This window comes from Lucilia cuprina, chromosome 5 (assembly GCF_022045245.1).
Source record: "Lucilia cuprina isolate Lc7/37 chromosome 5, ASM2204524v1, whole genome shotgun sequence".
Taxonomy (NCBI): Eukaryota; Metazoa; Arthropoda; class Insecta; order Diptera; family Calliphoridae; genus Lucilia; species Lucilia cuprina.
The window spans coordinates 55,995,769-56,021,366 of NC_060953.1; the positions used below are offsets into that span (position 1 = coordinate 55,995,769).

General features: G+C 29.5%; 1 protein-coding gene and 1 long non-coding RNA gene across 2 annotated transcripts in view; one reads left to right on the forward strand and one right to left on the reverse strand.

Annotated features, from left to right (window-relative positions):
• Positions 1-25,598, reverse strand: part of LOC124420032 — a 140,042-nt gene that overhangs the window by 95,259 nt on the left and 19,185 nt on the right. The window lies entirely within an intron of this gene.
• The window catches only part of LOC111685240 (zinc finger E-box-binding homeobox 1), a 73,940-nt gene continuing 69,119 nt past the window's right edge, over positions 20,778-25,598 (forward strand). Inside the window, exon 1 of the mRNA XM_046951542.1 lies at positions 20,778-20,959. The gene's annotated coding sequence lies outside the window, so the exon portion shown is untranslated. The remainder of the gene's footprint in view (positions 20,960-25,598) is intronic.

The window sequence follows — 25,598 nt, forward strand, 5'->3', positions numbered from 1 at the left end:
CTTATTTCTGTGGCCAATAACAACTACTGTGTTAAATTGATTAAGGTTAAACCTACCACATCTCACAACCATAACTTTCACCATTACACCAATAGTATCCTTATCCATGGAATACTTGGTATCGCTTGGTACATTATCAAATACCAAAGCATTGCATTATCAGCTCAAATCCAATATTGTCTTAATCCACAATGTACCTTGAGGTTTGCAGAGCTTATATCAGCTAGAAACGGTAACAGAGACATTTAAGCAATATTCCCTTCCCGCTACATTTTTATGTTTAAGCCACAGTTACTATATGGATCCCAAAGGAACATCAAACAATGGTAAACGTTGGTTAGTTGATGAGGACTTTGTCCTGGCGGGAAATTGGTCACTTGTAGTAGCGGTGTATTTCTAGTTCTTTGGTTAGATCGAATACTAGAGATATTGATGACATCTCTTTAACCTGGAATTGCAATAACACTATGATGGGGGATTTCATCAAGGTAACGGATTAGATTAGGTTGATAGGAGGATGTATATGTGTTCCCTTCTTTTCATTAAAAAATATTTTGTTCACTGCCTATATTATTGGTACCCACCGTTTTATTATTCCAAGAGGCTTCAGAGGATTCTCTCACCAAAATTTGTAATTCAGCTTTTGTTGAGTCGAATGGTTTTGCGTTTGTCAGTTTAACTACCTCGAGCTGCCTTCTCTTTAAAGATGTTACATTCACTGTTTTGTTGCCGACTACTCGATATCGCCCTAATTGCCTTCTGGCTGTCGGTAAATATATTAAGGACTGTGGGTGCCAAATTTATTCCAATCCAATTAACACATTCCGTTTTTGCTCGCACTTTTGCCTAGAAGATTGTGTTATGATTAGGTAACCGGTTGTATATTTCTATTTCTGGGTTTTCAATATAGAACCACAGGCCCACTTTAACCCCCAACTTAGAGCCATCCGTATAAAACGAATTCCTGTTGGTATCTGCTCTAGATTTCCGTTTGAACAAGACATTCTATCTGAGATCAGCGTTTCAAAGTTTCCCATATATAATGTGCTGGCATGCGATCAGGCACGTCCGATGATTGTGTAAAACCTTCCAATGTGTCCATTGACGTGTCCTATAACCGCTTTTGGTCAGTTCGCCTAAACTTAAGAGCCATAAGCACTGCCTCATATTTCAAATATGTTTCAATGGGTGGAGTATGTAGCAAAGTTTCCAGAGCTTTGGATGAAGTTGTACACATGGCACCACTTATACCAAAGGAACTTGTACGTAGAAGTTTGGTATAAGACTTTTTGTCCAAAACAGTCCATCATCGATCAGCACCGATGTGGCTTGTTGATCCTATCCTCTATGAGGTGTCTCCATTTTAATTTTCGATCGAGGATTACACCTAAGTACTTAACTTTGTCTATCACCGATATCTATTCTTGACCAGGATGCAAGGTCCAGTATACGATGCAATTTATGTCTTTCTTGTGAAAAGACAGATTTCCGTCGGTTGAACATTGAGGCCTCTCGGTTAAGCTCAGCTTAGCGGCGTATTGAGATTATCCTCAGCTCTTCAATACAAGTAATTTGGATCCTTTCCCTTTAAAAGTATTACGTCATCGTCTGCGTCGTAAGAGTCCTTATGAGCCTAGTAATCGTGGAAACCCAAAGTAAAGGTGACAAAATATCACCCTGTGGTATACCGCGAAATATCTTCCCCCTGAAAGTTATATCGTATATCTTGCAGCGTATCCATATGATCCCGAACATGAAGTTGATCCCGTTACGGAGCATTTAGGTAACAAGTCTTGTTCTAAAACAAATCATATTTTAGACACATAGTCAATTCTTTCTGAATAGTTTTAAGAGAAACTTTAGCCTTTGGTACTGGTTCTATCCAATAGCTTCATTTTAAACAGGACCCCTCTGACCCACAAAATAGCGCAACATATCAGATATGCAATACAAGCAAAGCTATAGGCATCAATTCGTATGATAGTTAATTTTTAGGGTTTTGAATGAATCTTCCTGTTCCCGAATGCTTCATGAGTACTCCCAAAGTGGGTGAGTAAAAACATCAAAGTCAATTCAGTCTGAATAGCTTGTCGAGTGATGTCATCTGTCGAGATTTCATCTGTCTGTCTATCTGTTGCATTCGATACAGGTTCCATCAAATGGCTTGATTTTAAATAAGACCCCTTTGACCCTCCAAAAAGTCCAATTGCTGTTTGGCTTTGGTGATAACTTGAGTTATAATAATGAATCCTTTTATTATTCTATGCAAAAACTATTTTGTTTGATAGCATTTAAGCAACATATATGAGTTGTAGAGCAATCGACATAAATTTCCCTTTTTCTAATGGATCTTGCTGCTCTCAACGCTGTTTGTTTGGGAAAAATCGCTTACAACTATGACTCAAACATCACAGGTAGTCTTTCCTAACAACAAAACTCTTTCAGTCCCTGTACCATTCAATTAATCAAAATAAATTTATTTCCACTAATTCACTTCACCTAACCGCTATCAACAACAAACTTTTTTGCTCAATCGACAAATCGTAACAAACTTGTTAATTTCATTCACTAATTTCCAAACATCACACAAAAAACTAACAAACGCACGCAATTCTAGAAAATGACTCTTTTTTTAACAACTACAAAATACAAATCTTAATTGAAATCTTAGAAAGAAACAAAATTTAATAATAAAAACTAAATCTAAATTTAAACTAATGAATGAATTTGTAAAATTTAATTAAATGCCATTAAAATCAGCGTGTGTGGTTTTTTTTTGTACAAATCACACAAACTTTAAGTTTTTTATTTATTTATTTGCTAAAAAAAAAAACACGCATATGAAATTTAACATTTTCTGCTCAAGTTTTTTTTTGTTTGTTTAACAATTTGTGTAAATTATTATTTAAATGCTACTTAGTTGTTAACTTCCGTTGAAGGTGCTGAATAGGAAAAGCATACTTTATAGAAAACAAACAAAAAAAGCTTAACTCTTAGAAATACAACAAAACTAACTAGACAACAAACAAATAAATAACAACACTTTAGATCATAAATGATTTCCTAAGGTTTAACTTAAATTTCTGGTTTAATCAAGTCAAGCACAACAGGCGCACCGATTACAAAGTCTCTCCATTAAATGGGGTTAATCATAGCGAGATACAGAGATTAAACAACAAACACAGCGGATATAGACATTTTGTAAGATTTGAATAGTTTGTTTGGTTGTACAGAAAGAAGTATTTGATATTGCTAAGTAGTATTTCGTAGTAGCACAAGTGTGGTAAAGAGAAAATTTCTCACGTTAATTGAAAACATAACATAAATATTTTTATGGCCAATAAAATATTGATCATTAAATACACAAATATACAAATAAAATACAAAATAAGAAATGACATTAAATGCTTAAAGATTTTCTAATATTGGAGTTTATAAATCATTAAATCTTTAAGAATATTTATTACTTTTTTCTCATTTATATAAAATTTATATGAATTGCTTAATAAGTTTCTAAAAATGAATAATTTATAATACACAAATTGAAATAACTGTGTTAAAATGAAAGACTTAGAAAACAAACTTTTTTTTTTACTAACTTTAATCGTGTCACTAGAAAAAAGAGAACTTTACTAACATTAATGTACTGAAAGTTTGTTAGAATCTCGCACTTTCTTATTATAGTCATTAAAACAGGAAAAAAACCAACAAATCTAAGAAAGACTATAGACGGTTCTATATTCAAGACTATAGACTGTTCTATATTCAAGACTATAGACTGTTCTATAGTCAAGACTATAGACTATTCTATAGTCAAGACTGTTCTATTGTCAATTCTATAGTCGCCTATAGACTGCTATATAGTCAAGACTATAGACTGTTCTATAGTCAATGCTATAGACTACTCTATTATCAAGACTATAGACTGTTTTATAGTCAACACTGTAGATTGTTCTATAGTCAAGACTATAAACTGTTCTATAATCAGGACTATAGTCAAGACTATAGACTGTTCTTTAGTCAAGAAAAAAAACTTTTTGTAGTGTATAAGTATAAACCGTTTTATAAAATAACTTCACTGTTCTGTACTCTGTTCTTTAGTCAAGTCTATGGATTGTTCTATAGTCAAGACTATACACTGTGCAAGACTATGCACTGTTCTATAGTCAAGACTATAGACTTTTCTATAGTCATGACCTCTTCTATATACTAAGGCTCTTCTATTGTCGAGACTATAGATAGTTCTATAGTCATGATTATAGACTGTTCTATAGTCAAGACTATAGACTATTCTATAGTAAAGACTTTGAACTATTCCATAGTCAAGACTATAGACTGTTCTATAGTCATAAATATAGACTGTTTTATAGTCATGACTATAGACTGTTCTATAGTCATGACTATAGACTGTTCTATAATCATGACTATAGACTGCCCTGTAGTCATGTCTATAGACTGTTCTATAGACATGACTATAGACTGTTCTATAGTCAAGACTATAGACTGTTCTATAGTCAAGACTATGGAATATTTTATAGTCAAGACTATAGACTATTCTATAGTCAATACTATAGACTATTCTATAGTAAAAACTATAGACTGTTCTATAGTCAAGACTGTAGACTATTCCATAGTCAAGACTGTAGACTATTCTATAGTCAAGACTATAGACTTTTCTATAGTCAAGACTGTTCTATATTCAAGACTATAGACTGTTCTATAGTCAAGACTATAGACTGTTCTATAGTCAAGACTATAGACTGTTCTATAGTCAAGACTATATAGACTGTTCTATAGTCAAGACTATATAGACTGTTCTATAGTCAAGACTATATAGACTGTTCTATAGTCAAGACTATAGACTGTTCTATAGCCGAGATTGTTGTCAAAATTATTGACTGATCTGTAGTCAATACTATGACTGTTCTATAGTCAAGACTATAGAATATTTTATAGTCAAGACTATAGACTATTCTATAGTCAAGACTATAGACTGTTCTATAGTTAAGACTATAGACTATTCTATAGTAAAGACTATAGACTGTTCTATAGTAAAGACTATAGACTGTTCTATAGTCAAGACTGTAGACTATTCTATAGTCAAGACTGTAGACTATTCTATAGTCAAGACTATAGACTTTTCTATAGTCAAGACTGTTCTATATTCAAGACTATAGACTGTTCTATAGTCAAGACTATAGACTGTTCTATAGTCAAGACTATAGACTGTTCTATAGTCAAGACTATAGACTGTTCTATAGTCAAGACTATAGGCTGTTCTATAGTCAAGACTATAGACTGTTCTATAGTCAAGACTACAGACTGTTCTATAGTCAAGACTATAGACTGTTCTATAGTCGAGACTATAGACTGTTCTATAGTCAAGACTATATAGACTGTTCTATAGTCAAGACTATAGACTGTTCTATAGTCAAGACTATAGACTGTTCTATAGTCAAGACTATAGACTGTTCTATAGTCAAGACTATAGACTGTTCTATAGCCGAGATTGTTGTAAAAATTATTGACTGATCTGTAGTCAATACTATGACTGTTCTATAGTCAAGACTAAAGACTGTTCTATATAACATAGGCTCTTCTATAGTCGATATTATAGACTCTTCTATAGTCAAAACTATTGACTCTTCTATATTTAAAACTATGACTGTTCTATAATAATGACTATAGACTGTTCTATAGTCATCACTACAGACTGTTTTATAGTCAAAACTATAGAATGTTCTATAGTCAAGACTAACGACTATTCTATATACTATAGGCTATTCTATAGTCGAGTCTATAGACTCTTCTATAGTCGAGGCTATAGACTCTTATATAGTCGATACTCTTCTATAGTCAAAACTATTGACTCTTCTATATTCAAAACTATGACTGTTCTATAGTCATGACTATGGACTGTTCTGTAGTCATCACTATAGACTATTAACTACTCTATAGTCAAAACTATAGACTATTCTGTTGTCAAGACTATAGACTATTCTGTTGTCAAGACTATAGACTATTCTGTTGTCAAGACTATAGTCTTTTCTATAGACGTTAATTTATTGCTTAAATAAAATATATTTTTTTTATGCCACTGTTACAAAACTCTTTGTAGGGTATAATCTAATCATGATATACTAGTTCCCCTAAACTTTTTTTGAATGTTAAACATTTCTTTGTTTTTATTATTATTTTTTTTTTCATAAATAATTTATAAAGTTTTATTTATGTTTAGCAATGTTTATGGCAAATTAAAGATTAGCAAATTATTTTTTAAAAATCTTTGTTTATCTTTTTATTTTTTGCTAATCTTATATAAACATATAAATATTTAGTAATAAATTGGTTATATATATATATTTTAAATGCATTGATGCCATTGATAAATCTGTCTTAATATTATTACAGTTTATAAAATATATATGCAAAATGTTTTGGATTTAAATTGTATAAATTAGCATTCATTCATAAATATAGTTTATGTTTATGCGATTATTTATTTGTTTATCGTGTTTTTATAAGAAAAAAACTAATTTCCAGCTTTTAAGCAGTTTCAACTTGAATGTTATTGAGTTACTACATCACACATGTTTGTTTTGAATCGAGTTAAGGATCACTTTTTAAATAAGATTATTGCTGATCATTTTTTTTATTTTTCTATTATTTAGAAGTAGTTTGGTAATGAGATGTAATGTTATAAAAGTGAGGAGGTTCTATTGTATGGAAATATTGGCCCTTAAGGTATACCAAACTCTTGATTATAATTAACTGAATCGATTCAAATCGATTAATTTAAGTGTTCTTTAAAGTAATGTAGACGGTATGTAGTAGGTACTAAAAAGTAAGCTTTTATGTAAGTACATGTCATTACCGAGTTTTTTCTGGGTAATATATATACTGTTTTTTATATTTGCGTGCTTTTTTATTCCCTTAAGTTTACTCTGATTATATTCAGAAATCTTCAAACAAACCGGTCATATATCAACTGGTATAACATGATGATTAAGATCGAAGAAACTACATTGGTTTACTCAAGGAATCATAACCTATCGTTGAAACCAGATGAGAGAATTCATTTTGGAGTCAAAGCAAGAGTCATAACTAGTCAATTAAAAGTAAACAAAATATGAACAAGTCATTATCCAGTCGAAATATTTTACCTTATCAACTCATACCAATAACTTCAAAGTTCCTATTAAGGAGCATAACAGCGACTTTGAAAGCTCAATTTCTAAAGACATGTCTACTACACTAATGTGTAAGAAACTTGATTAAAGCTTTATTTGCTATAACAAAAGCTCTTACGTTAATTAAATAAAAATCAAAGTTTCTTTTCATTCTATAATAACAAACCCAAAAAAATGAAACACCCCAATTCAAAATTAACCTAAAACGCAGATGTACGATTCTGTAGCTTTTTTTTGACAAACGATTCAAACAAATTCCTGTACAGCGAAAAAACCACGCTGTTTTTTTATGATTACGAAAAAAAATCTTCCCACGGTTTATGTTCAAGTAACAACTTTTATAAACACATGCGGAAATTGTACTTTTAAGGTACGAGTAACAAACAAAAGACATCATAATACATCACCCTCTTCCAACGCAAGAAAACCACCTCATTTATAAATGAATATATGTGAGTGTGTGTTAACAACCCCCTAACTTTTGGCGGGAACCAAAGGACAATACCGTACCGAAAGAAGATTTTCTTTTAAATGCGCGAAAGATCGTTTTCAAGTACTGTGGCAGTGAATGAATGCGCGAATGTAATTGTGTGTGTGTGTGTGTGAGTGGCAAGACAAAAGATTTTTTCCTTTTTGATGTGGCATTTTAAAGGGGTGGTAAATATACTATTGGTGGTGAACACACAAGAAATATCTTTGTCAAAATCTTAAAGGTAACATAACTGCAAAAAAAAAACAAAAGGTAGGGTGGTTTCGCCTTGTGCATCCCTCCATTCCAAGTGCAACAAAATAAGAAAGCAATAACAAACAATATAAATAAAAGCCCAAAAAAGATTTCTCTATAAAGGAATTAATTTCTTTTAACTGCACTTATGTCGTAGAACACATTAAAATGTTGTTTTACGTTTGTAAATGATTAAATGCAATTCCAGGGATTTATTTATTTCATCGTTTTCTTTCATAATAATTCCTTAATGAAAGTTGTACAACAATGAAGGGGTGGTGGTGGTAGAAATTTCTTAAGGTTATTTTTATACATATGCGCTTGCGCATTAATTTAACGTTTTATTATTGTTTCTTACAAAAGAAATCTGAATTTTATTTATTAAACAATTTTGTAAATTCCTACACCCTAAAGCTAGTTTTTGTTTATTCTTTAGTGTCAAGCATTTACGTCATTCCTATACAGGGTAGTATTTCTTATTTTGCATCATGTTGATTTCTATTCATGTTTTGACTGTTGTTTTCTTGTTACGAATACCTTAATGGAAATCAAGTCAATTGTCAAAATTTGATTAATCACAAATGTTAGAAAGTCCTGAAGATGTACAGTAGACGAAAGTTTTTTGTAGTCTCATTTTTTCTATACTTTTAACAGCTATCTCACAGTCCAACAAATATTTATTTAAAACTAGTTTTAATCAAAACACATTTAATACAAGCGCCATTTTATAAAAGTAAATAAAAAAAACTATCAAAAACGTAAAAATTAAACGCAAATTTCAAAAAAATAAAGTGTAGGATTTAAAGAATTTTTGTCTACTAAATATCGGTCACTGCTTTGTGGTTTTAAATTAGAAATATTTGTTTTTTTTTTCTAAGTAAAAAGTATAAATCATGTGAATGTTTATACAAACATTAGAATGGTTCCTTTTTGAAGGGACGAAAAACTTACAAAATATGTTTTTCTATATACTCTAGACATTAAAGCTATGACATCAAAAGCTCCGACAACAGTTCACAAATATTTAGACTATAGACTAGTCTATAGACTATAGATCATATAGACTAGACTATAGACTAGACTATAGACTAGACTATAGACTAGACTATAGGCTAGACTATAGACTACACTATATACTAGGCTATATACTAGACTATAGACTAGACTACAGACTAGAGTATAGACTAGACTACAGACTAGACTATAGACTAGGCTATAGACTAGACTATAGACTAGACAATAGACTAGACTATAGACTAGACTGTAAACTAGACTATAGACTAGAATATAGACTAGAATAGACTAGAATATAGACCAGACGATAGACTACAGACTATGCTATAGACTAGAATATAGACTAGACTATGGACTAGCATATTTACCAGACTATAGACTAGTCTATATACTAGACTATAGAGTAGACTATAGACAAGACTATAGACTAGACTAAGGACTAGACTAAGGACTAGACTATAGACTAGACTATAGACTTGACTATAGACTGGACTATAGACTAGACTAGACTATAGACTAGACTATAGACTAGACTATAGACTAGACTATAGACTAGACTATAGACTAGACTATAGACTAGACTATAGACTAGACTATAGACTAGACTATAGACTAGACTATAGACTATACTATAGACTATAGACTATACTATAGATTAGACTATATATTGCTCTGTATACTGCACTATAGGCTAGACTATAATTAAAAACCCATTCCTGTATGTAATATAGACTTTAAATCTTCTTAATTTGTCATTTTAAGTAAGATAGTATTTAGTTTGTTTTTTCAAGGTGCTCTACTAATGTACTACATATTTTAAGTAATTCCATTTAATTTTAGTATTTATTTTTTTATTCACAAAAAAAAATTGTCAAAGTCGCGACAAAGTCGTGATTTCATAAGAAGTTTTTGCTTTTTTTACATATTATTTTGACATTCATTATAAAAATAACAACAAAAAATGTAATTATATACAGACGTGTATTTATATTAAAATAAGCACACAACCAAAAAACAAAAACAATTTTATTAAATTAAGACAAAACAAAAAATTACTCACAGACAATAAAAGCAACAGTCTTATATAAAATAAAACAACAAATAATAAATTGTTGAAAAAAAAAACAAACAGTACAAAGGTGGACAATGAATGTAAAATGGCAACAATGTACAAATAAAGTCAACTAAAAGTAATAAACAATTTAACACAATAACAGCAACAATAAAGAAAACTAAATTGGTCATAAGCAACAGTTGGTTGTTGGTGGTGCTGGTGTTGCATGTAACACTTGAATTTGGTCAACGTAAAGTTGTCAATTGGTTACCACCTCCTCCGCTGCTAAACAAACATATACTTATACACTGAGTAAAAACACTAACAACAACAATGAATACTATTTTTGTATTAAAAATAAACAACAAATAAATAAAAAGATATATTATTTTTAAAAATTAAAACCACTAACACCATTACACGTTTATTAAAATATAAACAAAATATGCCTACACACCATTTTTGTTTTACACTCTAGTGTTTTTTTATTTTTTCATTTCTTGTATTAAACAATTGAAAAAATAACAACAATTGTATTGTTTAGTTTAGACTTGTGTATCCATATCTGTGTTATGGATTTTAAACAATATGTTTGTTGTATGTATATTGTTTAATAATAAGAAAAAACACAAAATATACAACAACAACAATTTGTACGAATCGCTTATTCGCGTTTATAACTACAACAACAACATCGTTTAATTTTATACCCTGCCCACAATTTACCAACACTAGTATAAAGTATTTCAAAAAATACCAATAAACTAAACAGTAAACACAGATACTCACATACACACACGTACACACAAACACATTCGCTCACATAACAGTACACTCACGCGAATTTCTCTATTTGTGGAAATAAATAAAAAACAACAATTAATATTATTGTTGTTGTTTCTCTATGCGAGTAAAAATGTAGGAATAAATGAGTATTTGTATGAATGTTTGTATCACAGAGAGAGAGTGTTACCGATTTCTTCGTTAATATTGAAAAATGGGACAATTATAAATTGGGATGAATAATATAGGGACTTTTGAGTAAATTCATGTAAACACACATATGAAGCAACACTATTATCCGAACGCTTACTATCGGTTGGTAAAATGACTAATGATCGCTTTATGAAGACTTTACACAAACATCGGATGTGCTATATTGCGAAGCAACTGTTACCAAGCTGATCATTAAAGTAAGTACATGTTAGAATGCATTACTACAGAAAGATTCTTTACCAGGAGACAAAACGAACATGGAACCTGAAATCTACTAGCGTCTACCTATAATACTGGCTTCTAGGAAGAAGTATGGTTCTAAAAAGAGTTAACATATTAACCATCAGCTAGAGGCAAACGCCATATCTATCAAGTAACTAAGACATTTTGATTGCATAAGAAGAGAACACTCTTCCAGATATAGACTACCAGGATATATTGTATTGAAAACCTTTCAAAGCGACGAGTCCTAAATTAAAAAAAAAAAAACATGATCGAGAGAATCTCATAAGATATAGCAACACTAGACCTCATGAAATGGTAGATGTAGCAATACAGATACTATTGTTTTGACCCTAAAGAGAACTGAAAGCCTCCTCAATACGGTTAAGTACGAATATTTGGAAAGAACCATGAAACTCTGGAATTATGGATACAATACAAATTGTTCAAAATTAAAGGAAAATTCAAGATATTTTATGCAAATTTTCTTAATAAATTTCACGTTACTGATCCTTAAGCTCGAATACAATTCCATAAAACAAGTTTCATAAAATAGAGACGATTGTTTTTGCTTTCCTAAGAGTATATTCCTGACAAAAGACTCAAATATGAATTGTTGAAATGGTTTGATGTACGTTAAAACTATCGTATATTACGAGAGCTCCTACTTTTCTTGTTGAACTTCTGTGTTCATTAAGTCATCAACCATTTAGTACCCCTTTGGATGTCTGCAAAGAATGAGGTTCGGGGTTTTAGTAAACAATCGAAACGATTTTTGATAGACTCTTTCGGAGTCTATCGAGCATTTGCAACTGCAGTGCAGTCAATGATGTCGATCTCTTCTCCCTTTAGTAAAGAACCAGATTTCGCTATAGCATTCACAATAAGTTTAAGACCCTAAACCCAGTATAGTCCTACATTGGAATGGTTTATCATTTAATTCAAGGACTAAGTTTGATGTCAAATGAACACCATTTATAACCTTTAGGTAAACCCGGTGGAATCAAAGGCAAATGGTGTAACATTTTATTATTTCTACCTTAAAACACTAATTATAGTTTTGTTCCCCGATTATTTCGTTCCATTTAAGACCTAGAATTACAATACTATACTTCAATGATTGATTTTGGATTATGAGTTGAAATTAATCCAATATAGTTTATCGTAATACCATTATCAACATATGCATCAAATGATATATGGGTCTAATTAACTACTTAATAATGTACCAGAACCCACAAAATTATATGAACATATGAATATCAATCGATCTAAATTGGAATCGTTCTGAAACTAACTTAAACAAAAGACATTTATATCACAAAAATTTATCAGTGAAAACTTTAGTTGAATATAAGTAATCTTTCATTAATAGTTTGAAAATTTTACATTTTACCTTTACAACGGCAACCCTGTTGCGAGTATAAACCAAAGAGTGGAGGCGCTTTTTACATATGTATTAGTGTATTTTTGTATTTATATCTATGTAAGTACAATTGTTTTTGGTTACCGTTTACCCAACCATATAGTTGTTGTTACTTTATATCTTATACGCATATGATTTTTGTTTTTGTATAATTGTAAACATTCCGATACACCAACCACATAAACTGAAAATATTCTCACATACATACAAATGTATATAGTTTTTAGCATTATGCTCTCTTTCTCTGTTGTTTTTACTCTCTCTCTCTCTTCCTCTCTATCACAGGCTTTTTTCATTACAAAATATTTTCAAGTTCATTGCATAAAAATGTGTAGGAATTTTGATTTTTATACACAAACTTCTTACAATTTCTAAACAACACTAGTTGCTTATACTCTTAACATTTTAATAACATTGGAAAGAGAGTAAATAGAAATAATTAAGAGAGGGAGAGTTAATAGTTTAAGAAAGATTCTTAAATGGATAATTTATCTAAAATTTCGGATAGAATTTTTTACATGAACTAGTTTTTTTTTGAAGTATTTGGTTTTATTCCTTTGGAATTCCTTCAACTGGATGGTTGTCGGTGGAGCTTTGGAATTGACGGATGATTTTCTTTTAGTTTCTTAGACTTTTCGTAACAGGTGTAATAAATCTGAATATGAAATATATACAGTTTTGATTATAGAACAATAAGGCAATTTTATAGAACGGTTTTAACATCTAATGGATTTTGATAGGATATTGAATAATAAAAATAGAAATATCTAATACATTATTTTTTGAATGTTAATTATTTTTTAAATAAAGTGATAATTGACACGTTTTGTCTTAGAAAATCTTTAAACAAACAGGTTTATTTAAAGGACAGTAATATTAGATTTGCATGCACTTCGATCTCCAATTTAGAAGCTTCTCTACTTGATCTCTCAATCGAAGATTTGGTCTACCACTTCTGCGTTTTCTCTCTGGGACATATTCAAATGATTATCTTGTAACCTATATAACCTTCGGAGGATTTTTCTATGCAACACTGGTAAGAATACGTTTTTTTGCAATGATATGATTATGTACATAGTTCTCCAGCTTCGAACAAAGTCAAAGTCACCAGTTACACCATTTTCTTTAACGTTTTTTTTTAAGTTTATTAAATTTATACAGTTATTGAGCCAGATATCTGGTTCTTATGTAGCAGAACCAAGAGCTTTACTTGGTAAATGTTTGTGAAAAACCTTATAGGTATAGTGACTAATTTGAGGAAATACCCATCTTCCGATGTTCAGAAACTCAGTTTTCTGACATTAATGTGTATTATATATAATGCAATATCTGATATAACATCGCTCCCAAGTTGTTGGGATCTGATTTCGCAAAAAGCTTGACAATGACAGAAAAGTATTCCATATGTTATCCAATATTTAAACATCTGATTGGTAGAACCCTTATTTATGAATTATCGTCCAATGTTTAGAAACGCAGTTTTCGTTACCTTCAATATTTGATATAAAATCGGTCCCAAGATTTTAGGAATTGATTCCGAAGATGTTCTTCCGCATATTTTTCATTAATTTAAATCTATTCGTCTAATCTTCTTGTGCAGTTCGTCTTATTTATTTCGACTTTCTATGAAGCCTTCTTGTCCTCCTCTCGTTTGGATATTCCCATAAAATATTGTATTTCATTGTAATTCAGCTTTTGTTGCCTCAAATGGTTTTGTAGTCCACGGGTTAAGTGATTAAAAAATACCGATTTTTCTAGGCTGAAATCAGAAGGCCTTATAATTATCTTAGATTTCAACATATCGGCGTATAAGTTTCGCTAATCGTTGTATTAGTTATATTATTAATCTTTTTCAATGATATAGATAACCCAGTTGACACAAAAAAAAAACAGTTCTAATATTATGAATTTTCATTCTTCAAGTCTCGGACAAAACCTGTCAAAACTGAACTTAAAGCTTATGTTGCAACAACCAAATGTTGTTGTATAAGTTTTTGGTTCAAAAATAAACGGCTTCTGCAATATTTTTGAGTTATGTTTTGAGTTCGATTAAGCCAAATAATTAAGGTGTGCTTTTGATCTTTTAGAAGGTCTAAGGATCAAAAAAGCAAATATCGTTTAATGGATCAAATCTCTTTCCTTCAGTTCTGAAAGATAAAGCAACATTATCAAAAATTTTGCTTAAGAAGGTGGAACCTGAAATATATGACCAAATTATCGAATGAGAATACAGGTACGATATTTTCCTTCCGAAAAAGTTACCTGGAAACGGAAACTAAATAACTAAATGAAAGCGCCCGTAAGATCGGGAAAATTTAAAGATCTTTGGGTAGAAATTGATCCAAAAACGATTTTTAGTAAATAGAAAGTTTTCTAAATCAAACTCGAATATTACTTAGTAAAAATTTTCATTACATGATAATGGAAGTTAAAATGCTCAAATTTACTTACACAATAGCATTTGAAGTCTTTCTTTAAACACGGTGATATCATTAGAGGCAAGTACTTACCACAACCGATTACAAGTAATTAGAAAAAGTAGTCATTGTAAATTAAATGAACAAACTGGCAAGATGTCTTATGAATTATTAATTAACACATTATTAGTAAGACCTTATTAGAGCACTTCTATGTAATTCACATCATATATAGTAGTCAGTGAAAAGTATGTTGTTAGGTAAGCCATTACTCAGTTTTTGCTGGGTACTTTTGAAAAATAATGAATTTTAAAGTTTTTATTAAAAACTTTTAAACATTAAAGGCTTAAATGTTAGAGCAATAATAATTGTTGTAAAAACTAATTATTTGAAAATTAATTCATCTAATTCAATTAATTCATCTAAGTGATAAAGTAAGGTGTTAAATTCGAATTGTATATAAAATTCCAACCTAATATTCATTACAAAATTCTTCAGCCCACTAGCTAAACTTGCAAAATCCACTTTCGTCAAATAGTTACTTATTTAAATACCTTTAAACTTTATTTATTCTTCATAATATTTTGCTTGCATTTGTATAGAAATAAATTTATCAATTTAATATTTATTGGATTGGATTTTGGTCTTTTCGAAATGTAATGTATGTATTTTCAAAACAGCTGCTAATTATCATAACAAGTCCACCACCACTAGCAATGGATTTGACTCTAAGGTGGACACTTTTCAGTTGCGCAAAACAATCACAAACAGAAAGAAACCTAAATCGCACAGAGGAAAAAAATCGGCGAACAGAATCGACATAAAGGAAAAAAAGAAACATTGAAATTCAATTTGAACATAAAAAATTAATTAAAAAAAGAAACAGCCCTTGTAATCTATACTCTAAATCATTTAAAACAACAGCAACAACACAAAAAAAACCGTCAGCAGCAACAACGAAAAAGTAGGAGGCGCCTACAGTGAGTATAACAAGATGATATATAAACACAACAACAGCAAAAAAAGCCAACGATGGAAAAAAAACTGTTGTTGTTGAACAAAACACTCTGTGATCTCATTGGCATAAAACTCACTTTACTCGTAGCGTGCAATTAGAAGCGAAAAAACCCACGCAGCAGAAAATGAATGAAAAAAAAAATAAAATAAAAATCCAACAAATTTTATGTGATATAAGATACAAATACAATAAACATATAGAAAACACCAACAACTTTTGTTGTTGCTTTTTTCTCCAATATACTAGCATGTACATACATACATACATATGTATGTATTTTTTTGGTGTTAAAAGATAACACATAACAGATAGAGATAAAAAGAGATACATTTTTAGTATGACTTGTGTTGTTGTTACTCGGTTGTCATAAAATGAGTTCAAAAAAAATTTAAATATGACCAAAAAAAAAAACTGGTAATAATAACAAAATGAAATATACAACAAAAACAAGCAGCAGCTACAACAACAAAAACAATTTGTAAGGAAGTTATTGTGCACGTGGTTTCATTCAACCATGAAATAGATGATTTTTTATTGTTTTTTTATCCGCTAAGTTATCTGAATCTCTATTATTAAGAGATTAAGAAAACAGAGAGTAAGTTAGGGGAAAAGAGAGCGAATTAATAGCGAAATGAGATTTTGTCTATTTAGTACCAAAATCATATGAATGATAAAGGGCACTTGTTGGGGGAATAGATTTTAAAGTGTCAAAGGAGTTCAAAAATTGTTTCGTTAAAGGATCGAAAGATTTTTCTTTAAAAGTTTGATTGTTTTACAATTAGATGATCATGCTTTATCCCCTTTCTTTTAAATCTGTGCACTAAGAGTCTAAAAATGGACTTAGAAAAAAGAACTAGAACGTACAAGGGATAAAGATCTCTGGATCTCATGAAGTTTGGAATATTACGAAAATAATCGCTAGAGAATATCCGTTATTATAGGGGATCAAAATTGTTTCGTTAAAGGATTGAAAGATCATTCTTTAAAAGTTTGATTGTTTTAAAATCGGATGATCATAATTCATGAACACTTTCTTTCAATTCTGGATGATTAAGTAGCACTAAGCGTCTAAAATTGGACTTCGAAAATATAACTAGAACGCATAAGGAAAAAGGCCAAAATAAGTTATGTTAAGTCTTTCCCTGGATATCGGTACAACATTTCACTAAAATTTTTTGTCGCCAGATTTTTTCAGGGATGATAGATTTGCAAACATTAATAAACCTTCATCTCTAAGAAGATTGGTCACTCGATTTCCATCAGTTATCTTAATGCCTTCTATGGGGTTTTTCGCCATCGATACGGCCGAGAACAATTCCTGATTGTCACGGTGACAGTTATCGATTACATTCACTACCCATTCCAATATACACAGCAATCTGTTGAATAGGATAGGATGACATAAAATTGCCAACAAATGCACAACTAATGAATCATCAGTGAACAAATCTATTTCTCCTGATTGATGAACTTATATCCGATTAGTTATCACAGAAGTTGTTTAACCTATAAAGATATCACACCGCTTTGCTAGAGGGCAAGCTCACATATCATGGCACAAGCTTCTTCCATGATTTTGATTATATGAGGGATGTGTCACTAGCGAGATGTTTCATCAACGAATAGCCAAAATTAAGGAGAAACAATGGGCTAATAACTTTGAAATGTTCTTGTTAAATTTTAATCTCACTTTTTCATTGACAGCTTTCTTGCCACTTCAACTTCCAAGTAATGCCAAGAGCTATGTCTTAGTCACAAAGTTTCCTACATCCCTAAACAAGTAAGTTTGAGGTCAAATAAAAATTACCTAAATATTCTCTGAAAGACAAAAATGTCCCCCGAAACAGTGTCGAGCTAAAGAAAGCTTTAACTCATGCGGTTCAGAGTACTGTCAAATTTTCAACTACTAAACCTTATGATATCAGAGTACAAAAATTTTCGAAATAATCTCGAACGATATCGTCTTAAACAAAGTGTGGCCCTCCGATATTGCACTTTAATTCCCAAAAACTTAAGATTTTTTCCCTTCACAGTTTAACAGATTGCATCTCAGCTGTAATGAATTGATCCCATTTGTAAAACTAACTTGAATAGCATTTTCTTGCCAAGAAATTGGTTTGGTCTATGTTCAGTATATGTCACATATAGAGATCCAAAGTAAAGCACTAAGACAACACTCAGTGTGTGTGCCTACTGGCGAGTTTTAATCGCAATCCACAAAAACTCGACCGTTATATATTACGGACTTCTTTTGTTATTCTTATGGAATATGTGTATAATCTTGGATAGTCATTTGTTCCATTAGAATGAGGCAGCATATCACAAAACCACCAAGTAATCGATCTTTACGAAGTTAATTAGTTGCTTCGTAGCTGCGACCAACTATTCAAATAGATCTCTTATCAGTACAATTTTAGATTTTTAAAAGGAATCGGCTTTCAGACATCTTTAGATTTAATTATAAGACAACTTTTATGTGAAAACTTTGAAAAAAATAAATTATTTAGAAATTCTTGGGCTAAATCCTTACATGTCATAAATCGATATGATCCCAAAGGAAACCATTAGTATTCTAAAATGAAATTAATTGTTCAAATTTCAGAATTCTGTTCATATCAATTACAGTTTATATGTTCAGAAATGGCACAAAACTAGTTTAGTGACTAGAAGTAATCACTGCAGTTATGGAAAGGATCTTATTTTAACGCGATTAACGGGGATATTTTACATCATTGTGTCAGTAAACGTAGAGAGTGTTAGCTTTGAAATAGGATATCTTCGGATCTTTTATAGAACTATTTGTGCAAAAAAGGACGAATATATTATTAGAAAAGAAAACAGAAAATAAGTGAAAAAAAGTCCCCCCCCCCCAAACACTCAAGCTGGATGCATGGCTGGTGCAGGCTATTGAAGTACCAAACTTCCAAAGTACAGATTACTTGTTTCACAAATCCAATCATATTCATATTTATAAAATTTGAATAATCAAAATTTGGTACTTTTTACAAATCTCACAGAAAAAAGTACCACTTTTAAACAGAGAGCGAGAGAGGAAATCTTACACACACGCACACACTCAAACAAACAAAAAGACGAACAAAGAGAAAGAGCAACCACGCAAAGAGAGCCCAAGCCAAAAGAGGTGTTTATTGTTTTTGTTTTGATGGTTTTTGTTGTTTTGCGGCCTTTTAAGTGTTGGAGTTTTATGTCACAGTATTGGTGTTATATGGTGGGCTTATTCTATTTAGAAAGGTTGCTGATACCATTAGTATCTGTTAAAGCAGTATCGGTTCAACGTCAGAACCGTACGCGTCTGTGTTATAAGAAGAAAATATAAAAGATTTTTGTTTTGTTGTTTCATAAACAAAAAAAAAAAGTAAATTATTATTGTTTTTAATTTTGTAGTTGTAAATTGTTAAAAGAAATTAAAAAATAAATAATAAACAAAATTTCCAAAAACAAAAGATCAAATTAGAAAAAGAAAGTGTTTTAAAAAAAGTTTGTGATATCGAAAAACAAAGCACTTTTTTTAAAGGGAGTTTAGCTTTTGTGGCAACAAATGATCTTAATGTGAAGAACAACAACAACAACAACATATTTTAAACTTCATTGACAACAACGCAAAACGCGTTACATGTTTACAAGCCAGCAGCAACAAGCAACAGCAGCCGCAACAGCATCATTAATAACAAGAACAACAAACACAACAGCCGCTGCTAAAGTCAACTGCATTTTCTACACACATTTACTGGCAACTTGCAACAAACAACGCATACTCATATGTTGCAGCTAACTATTAGTACGTGGTACTTACCTCTGAGCGGTAGTGTTTAGAAAAATCTGTAAAAAAAATTTTCGTGATTTTTTTTTTGTTGTACTTTTCATTTTGTCCGAAATTGAAAAACAACACAACAACACCATACTTGCCACACTAAACAACAACAGCAACAAACATCAACCACTCACTACTACTACACTATATTGGTTGCATACAGGCATACATACATACATACAAACAAACATACGCACATAGATACATTTACTAGATGTTTGTTTATTATTGTGGTTGTTGTTGTTGTTTTTGCTGTTACTACTGTATGAGGAAAAATCACAATTTGTGTAACGTTATTTGTTGATTGCACGTTGACGGGTAATGTGCGTGCAACGCGTTTTACTCAAATACAGAACAGAATATATATTTTTTTTCATTTCAAAGAAAATACAAAAAAATAATTGCGAACTTTGGATTCTTAGTTTCAGTTAAAATTAAAACCGAGAAATTAATTAAATAAAAAATTTTACAAAAAAAAAAGATTTACCAGTGGATTTTAAAAGCAAAAAAGAAAATAAATTGTACCTTTTTTTCTAAACAAAAGTAGCATTATTAAGCTAAAACATATAAATTAAAAATCTTGCCAATTTATTACAAAAAAAAAAAAATAATAATTTTGTAAATTATAAAAAAATATGTGCCGCATACAAAAAAGTGTCTTAAAGCCTTAAAAATTATTTAAACTAAAATTAACAAATTATGTAAACAATAAAAAAAAAAAATAAAACTTTTTACGCTTTTTTTAAAAAATTAAAAATACTTACACAACAAGCTTGCCAATCTTTTTTATAAATAAATTAAATATAAAAAAATAAAATTAAAATTTTCTAAATAATTAATAAAAATTCTAAAATAAAACTTATTAAAATAAATTTTTTTTATTTATTAAAAAAAAAGAATTCTAAACAAAACAGTGTGATATTTAAGTTAAAGAAATAAAATTAAAGAAAAACTTAAAAAAAAAACTGTGAGTGAAAATTAATAAAATAATTAACTTAAGGAAAAAATTTGGATTATCTGGCTTAAGCAACAGCAGTTCTCAACACAAAATTTTTAACAAAAAAAGGTAGGTTTTTTATTTAAAAAATAAATAAATAAAAATTTTAAAAATATTTTAAAAATTATAAAATTTTGTGTTTTTTTCTTTTTTAAACCTCATTAAGCCGTCGCTTAAACATTTTAAGCTTTATTTAGTTATAGAGTTTAGCCTTAATTTTATATGTGTTGGTTGTCTTTTTAAATTGTCTTTTTTATTTAAAAAAAGGTGTTTTTGTTTAAACTTTATTTCTACCATTTTTGTTTATTTTGCTGAATTTCTTTAAAAAATTTCAGCCAAATTATGTTCATTTTTTATTATTTTTCGATTTTATTTAAATTTTTCTAAGCACGTGCAAATTAATACAATGGCTGCTCCTACAATTTAAATGGTTAAACAAAAGACAAACATTTTGTTATACTTTAGAAAATCAGAATAATTAAAACAAATTAAATGTTTTACATTTTTTGTAATTTGTGTTGATGTTTGAAAATTCATATAATTGCAACAATAACTTACATTACAAAGTTATGAGTTAAAAAAGCTAAAAAAGAAACAATTTTCTTTATTGCATTAACACGGTAATGACATTGGAAGCAAGTACTTATCACGCTTGCTTACAAATCACTGCTGAAATAACTACTTAGAAAAAAGTAGTTTAAAAGTGTGTTTACTCATGTTTTACTCATGCTCATGTTTAAATGCTTAAACAGACTATAAACCTAAGCTTTTTGTTCGTTAATTGGCAGGCCTTGAACATGGAAAAGTAAGAGGTTATGTAAGTACTTCCCAGCAAAAATAAAACGAAGTACTTCTAAAAGAAATTACATTTATCACCACTTGAAAAGTGGCACCAAGTTATTTTTTAACTTCTGTGCAATTGATGTTTATTGACTTCCAAAGAAGCGAAAAGTTTCCAATTTTTTTTTTTTTTTTTTAAATTGAAGTTATATTTTCTTTTATACTGAACATTTTTAAATTAAATCAATTTTATTTTGGAGTTAATTGATAAATTTCATTTTTTAATAACTTTCAGAAAAAGAACATAAAAATTACACTCTGAGTATGACTTCAAATGTAGTGAATTTGAAAGCAAATAAAAAGAACAACCCCCTTTATAACAAGTCTGTGTTTAAATCATCACTTCTTGAGATCTTTTTCAGTGCTTCCATGGAAAAAAATTCTACTTCTTTTTCACTTCTTTGAAAGATTTTCTTTTTTTTTTTTTGCTGGGATGTCATTTAATCAGCTTTTGCTAAAATTTTAAAAGTTTTTAAAAAAATTAAAAAAAAAAATACTTTTAATTAAAAAAAAAAAAATTTAAACAAAGACTATCTGAAGATTTAGCCAATGAGTCAAATGTTGAATTAAACATCACAAGTAGATGGGCCTCTTCACATCCAACTAATTTAAATCATAACAACAGAAAATACATTAGAGTTAGAGTAGGATCCTAAAGTATTTTGAAAAACTTTAGAGAATGTTCAAGATATCAAGAATATTCTGAGTCTAACATTGATAATGAAATCTTATTGACAAAGAATCTTAATAATGGGACAGATTTACATTTGTTAAAATTTATTAATCAAGGTTAACATTATTATAATATAACTTATATTTATTTTTTTATTGAAAAAATAGCATATAAAATATTGTTTAGTCCATGAAATTCAGCTGTTATCCCGATTTACCAGCAATGAGGAAAAAATGTCAGAAATAACTTTTCTTAAAAAAAAAAATTAACGTAAATTGATTGACAGAATACTCTTACAATTGCTTAAAAAAATTAACGTAAATTGATTGACAGAATACTCTTACAATTGCTTAAAATGACAAACAGACGGACAGACATGTATTATACCAAATTTCGAAAATAATCTAACAAATTCAGTTCAATGAAGTATTAATAAAACTATATCATACTATTTATAAAGTTTTCTCAATCTAAATGTAAATATTTTAAAATAAAAGCACGTTACATACTATTTACTACAAAATTCATTCTACTGATGAATTTTCTATCAGTTTTAAATCTTATTAAAACAAGTAGGAAAGTATAGTCGGGCATGACCGACCATATAATACCCTACACCATGAGTATATTTTTAAAATTTTTAGTTTTTATAAAATTTTTATTTTTTGTAAAGAAACTTTTATGTTGAATATTACCATAATTCCAAAATATTTAAGCCATTTATTGATAAAAAACTAAAATTTCTAAATAAGGCTTTATATAGGTCAAATATGGGCCGATCCTCGGTAAATTTGGGAAAAGGATATATTTCTAAATAACAGTTAGTTTTGTTGAGTTTCATTGCGATACAAATGGTTACAAGTCAATTTTAGACGTTTAAGTCATTTTTTGAAGGGGGGTTTGTATGGGGGCTAGGGTCAAATATAGGCCGATCCTTACGAAAATCTGCAGTATCATTTATACTTATATAAAACTTATTTGTGCCAATTTTTAGAGAGATAGCAGAATATTTTACGTAATTATAGCATAAAAAGTTCAAATCGGGAAGTACGGTTGTATGGGGGCTAGGTGAAATAATGGACCGATTTCAACCATTTTCAATAGGCTTCGTCCTTGTGCCAAAAAACATGCTTGGTCCAAATTTCATCAAATTATCTTGAAAATTGCGGCCTGTACCTTGCGCACAAATTTTACATGGACAGCCAGCCAGCCGGACAGACGGACGGACGGACGGACATGTCTTAATCGACTCAAAAAATGATTCTGAATCGATCGGTATACTTTAAGGTGGGTATTGGACCAATATTTTTGTATGTTACAAACATCAGCACAAACGTATAATACCCTCCCCACTATAGTGGTGTAGGGTATAAAAAGAATTGTGAAAAAAATGAATTTTTAACCAAAAATATTTATTGGATCCTCGACTGTTTATACCTAACCACATACTTATTAATTACTACTACATATCGGCTAGATTAAATACAAACACTTCAAACAGGTGTGACTAGTAATGTGTTATATAAGTACTTAATAGTTCATTAGAATTTTTATCCCTTACATAGTAATGACAGTTTTTACTGGAAATGTTTTAGTTTAAGTTGGAAAGATATATCCGAATTCTTTTAGGTTAATAGTTACCAATTTGTTTATGAATCTAAATAAAAAATTTCCTTTAAATTCGAATGTATAAGTATACGTTGTACTTGAAAATATTATTCATATAAGTTAAAGTGTTGTAAAGTCAAAAAAATCATAAGATGATTTGTATATTTTAAGTAAGCACTTCTTAGAAAGCGAAGGTCCTTAGCAAAGACCTTGTATTCTTAGAAAGTTAAGAGAAACTTTGTTTTGAATTTTTTAAGGTTTTGAATATTTTATGTCAATTTTGATTAAATTAAAAAGGGATCATTTTAAAAGCATTTAAAAGAAATATAATTTTTTTCAATATTTCTAAGTTAACTCAAATCCGAAAAAAATTCATTAATCAATTCAAATATTAATTTCCTTTTTAATTTTTTTTCTTCACTTCATTTCAAAAAATTTTTGCAAAAATTTACAAATTTTGCAAAAAATTGATGAGAACTAATTAATTTTTTTTTTAATGGTGAACAAAATAATAATATTAAATGGCTATAAAATTAAAAAAAAAATTAAATAAAATGTTTAATAGGCGCATGTTGCTGAAATGGGGTCTTAAATTACTGATGAGAAACAGCAAAAATAAATATTTAATTTCTATAAAAAAAAATTCAGAAAAAAATAAAGTAATCAACAAAAAAGTATAAAATTGGCTCTAATTACCATAAGCGCCAATAAACTAAATGGAATTTAATTTTTTTTGATTTAAAAAAAAAAAAATTAAAGCAAATAATTTATTAAAAACTAAGCAGAAAAATTTGCGATAATTTGGTAATTTAAATAATTATTTTAAATTAAACATGAAAAATTCTTGAATAATAAAAATTTTTATAAATTTTGTAAAATTATCAAATTTTGATTTTTTTTTAATTTAAAGACTTAAAAAAATCCTTGAAATTTTAAAAGAACTATTTAAATATATTTGTTTAAAACCCCAAAAAAAACTTAAATATTTACTTTAATTTCTTAAAAAAAAAAGTTGTTTTTTTCATTGATTAAAAAAGCGATAAGAAAATATTTCTGCTTCCCCCGAAAAAAAACTGTAACTGAAAATAAATCTACTTATCAAGAGCAATATGTATGTCATGAATTTTCCCAAAAAAAAAAAAATCAAATAACGATCAATGATCAAAATTAATTTATTTCAATTTACACACATTTAAAATACCCTGACAAAAATCTTTTCAAACTTTATTCACACACTGCAGTCAGAACTAACAGAAACAGAACAGAGTACAACAAAAACATCAATGTATATTCCCTAATAAAATACAAAATAAAAAAATTAAATACAAAATGAATAAAAAGAAAACACAACAAAAAAAGTTCAAATAACAACGATACCCTTTCAATTCATTTGCATATTGTGTGTTGTATGCATAAAAAAAATGTATTATAGTTGTTCTATACGAATGCATTGTTGTAACTGTGTGTTGTGTATGGTAAAGAAAAGCAAATGTTAACTCCTACAACAGCAGCAGTCATAGCAAATGGCAGCAGCAGCAGCACCAGCAACAGTTAAATGTGGAAGCAACAACGATGTTTACTTTAAGT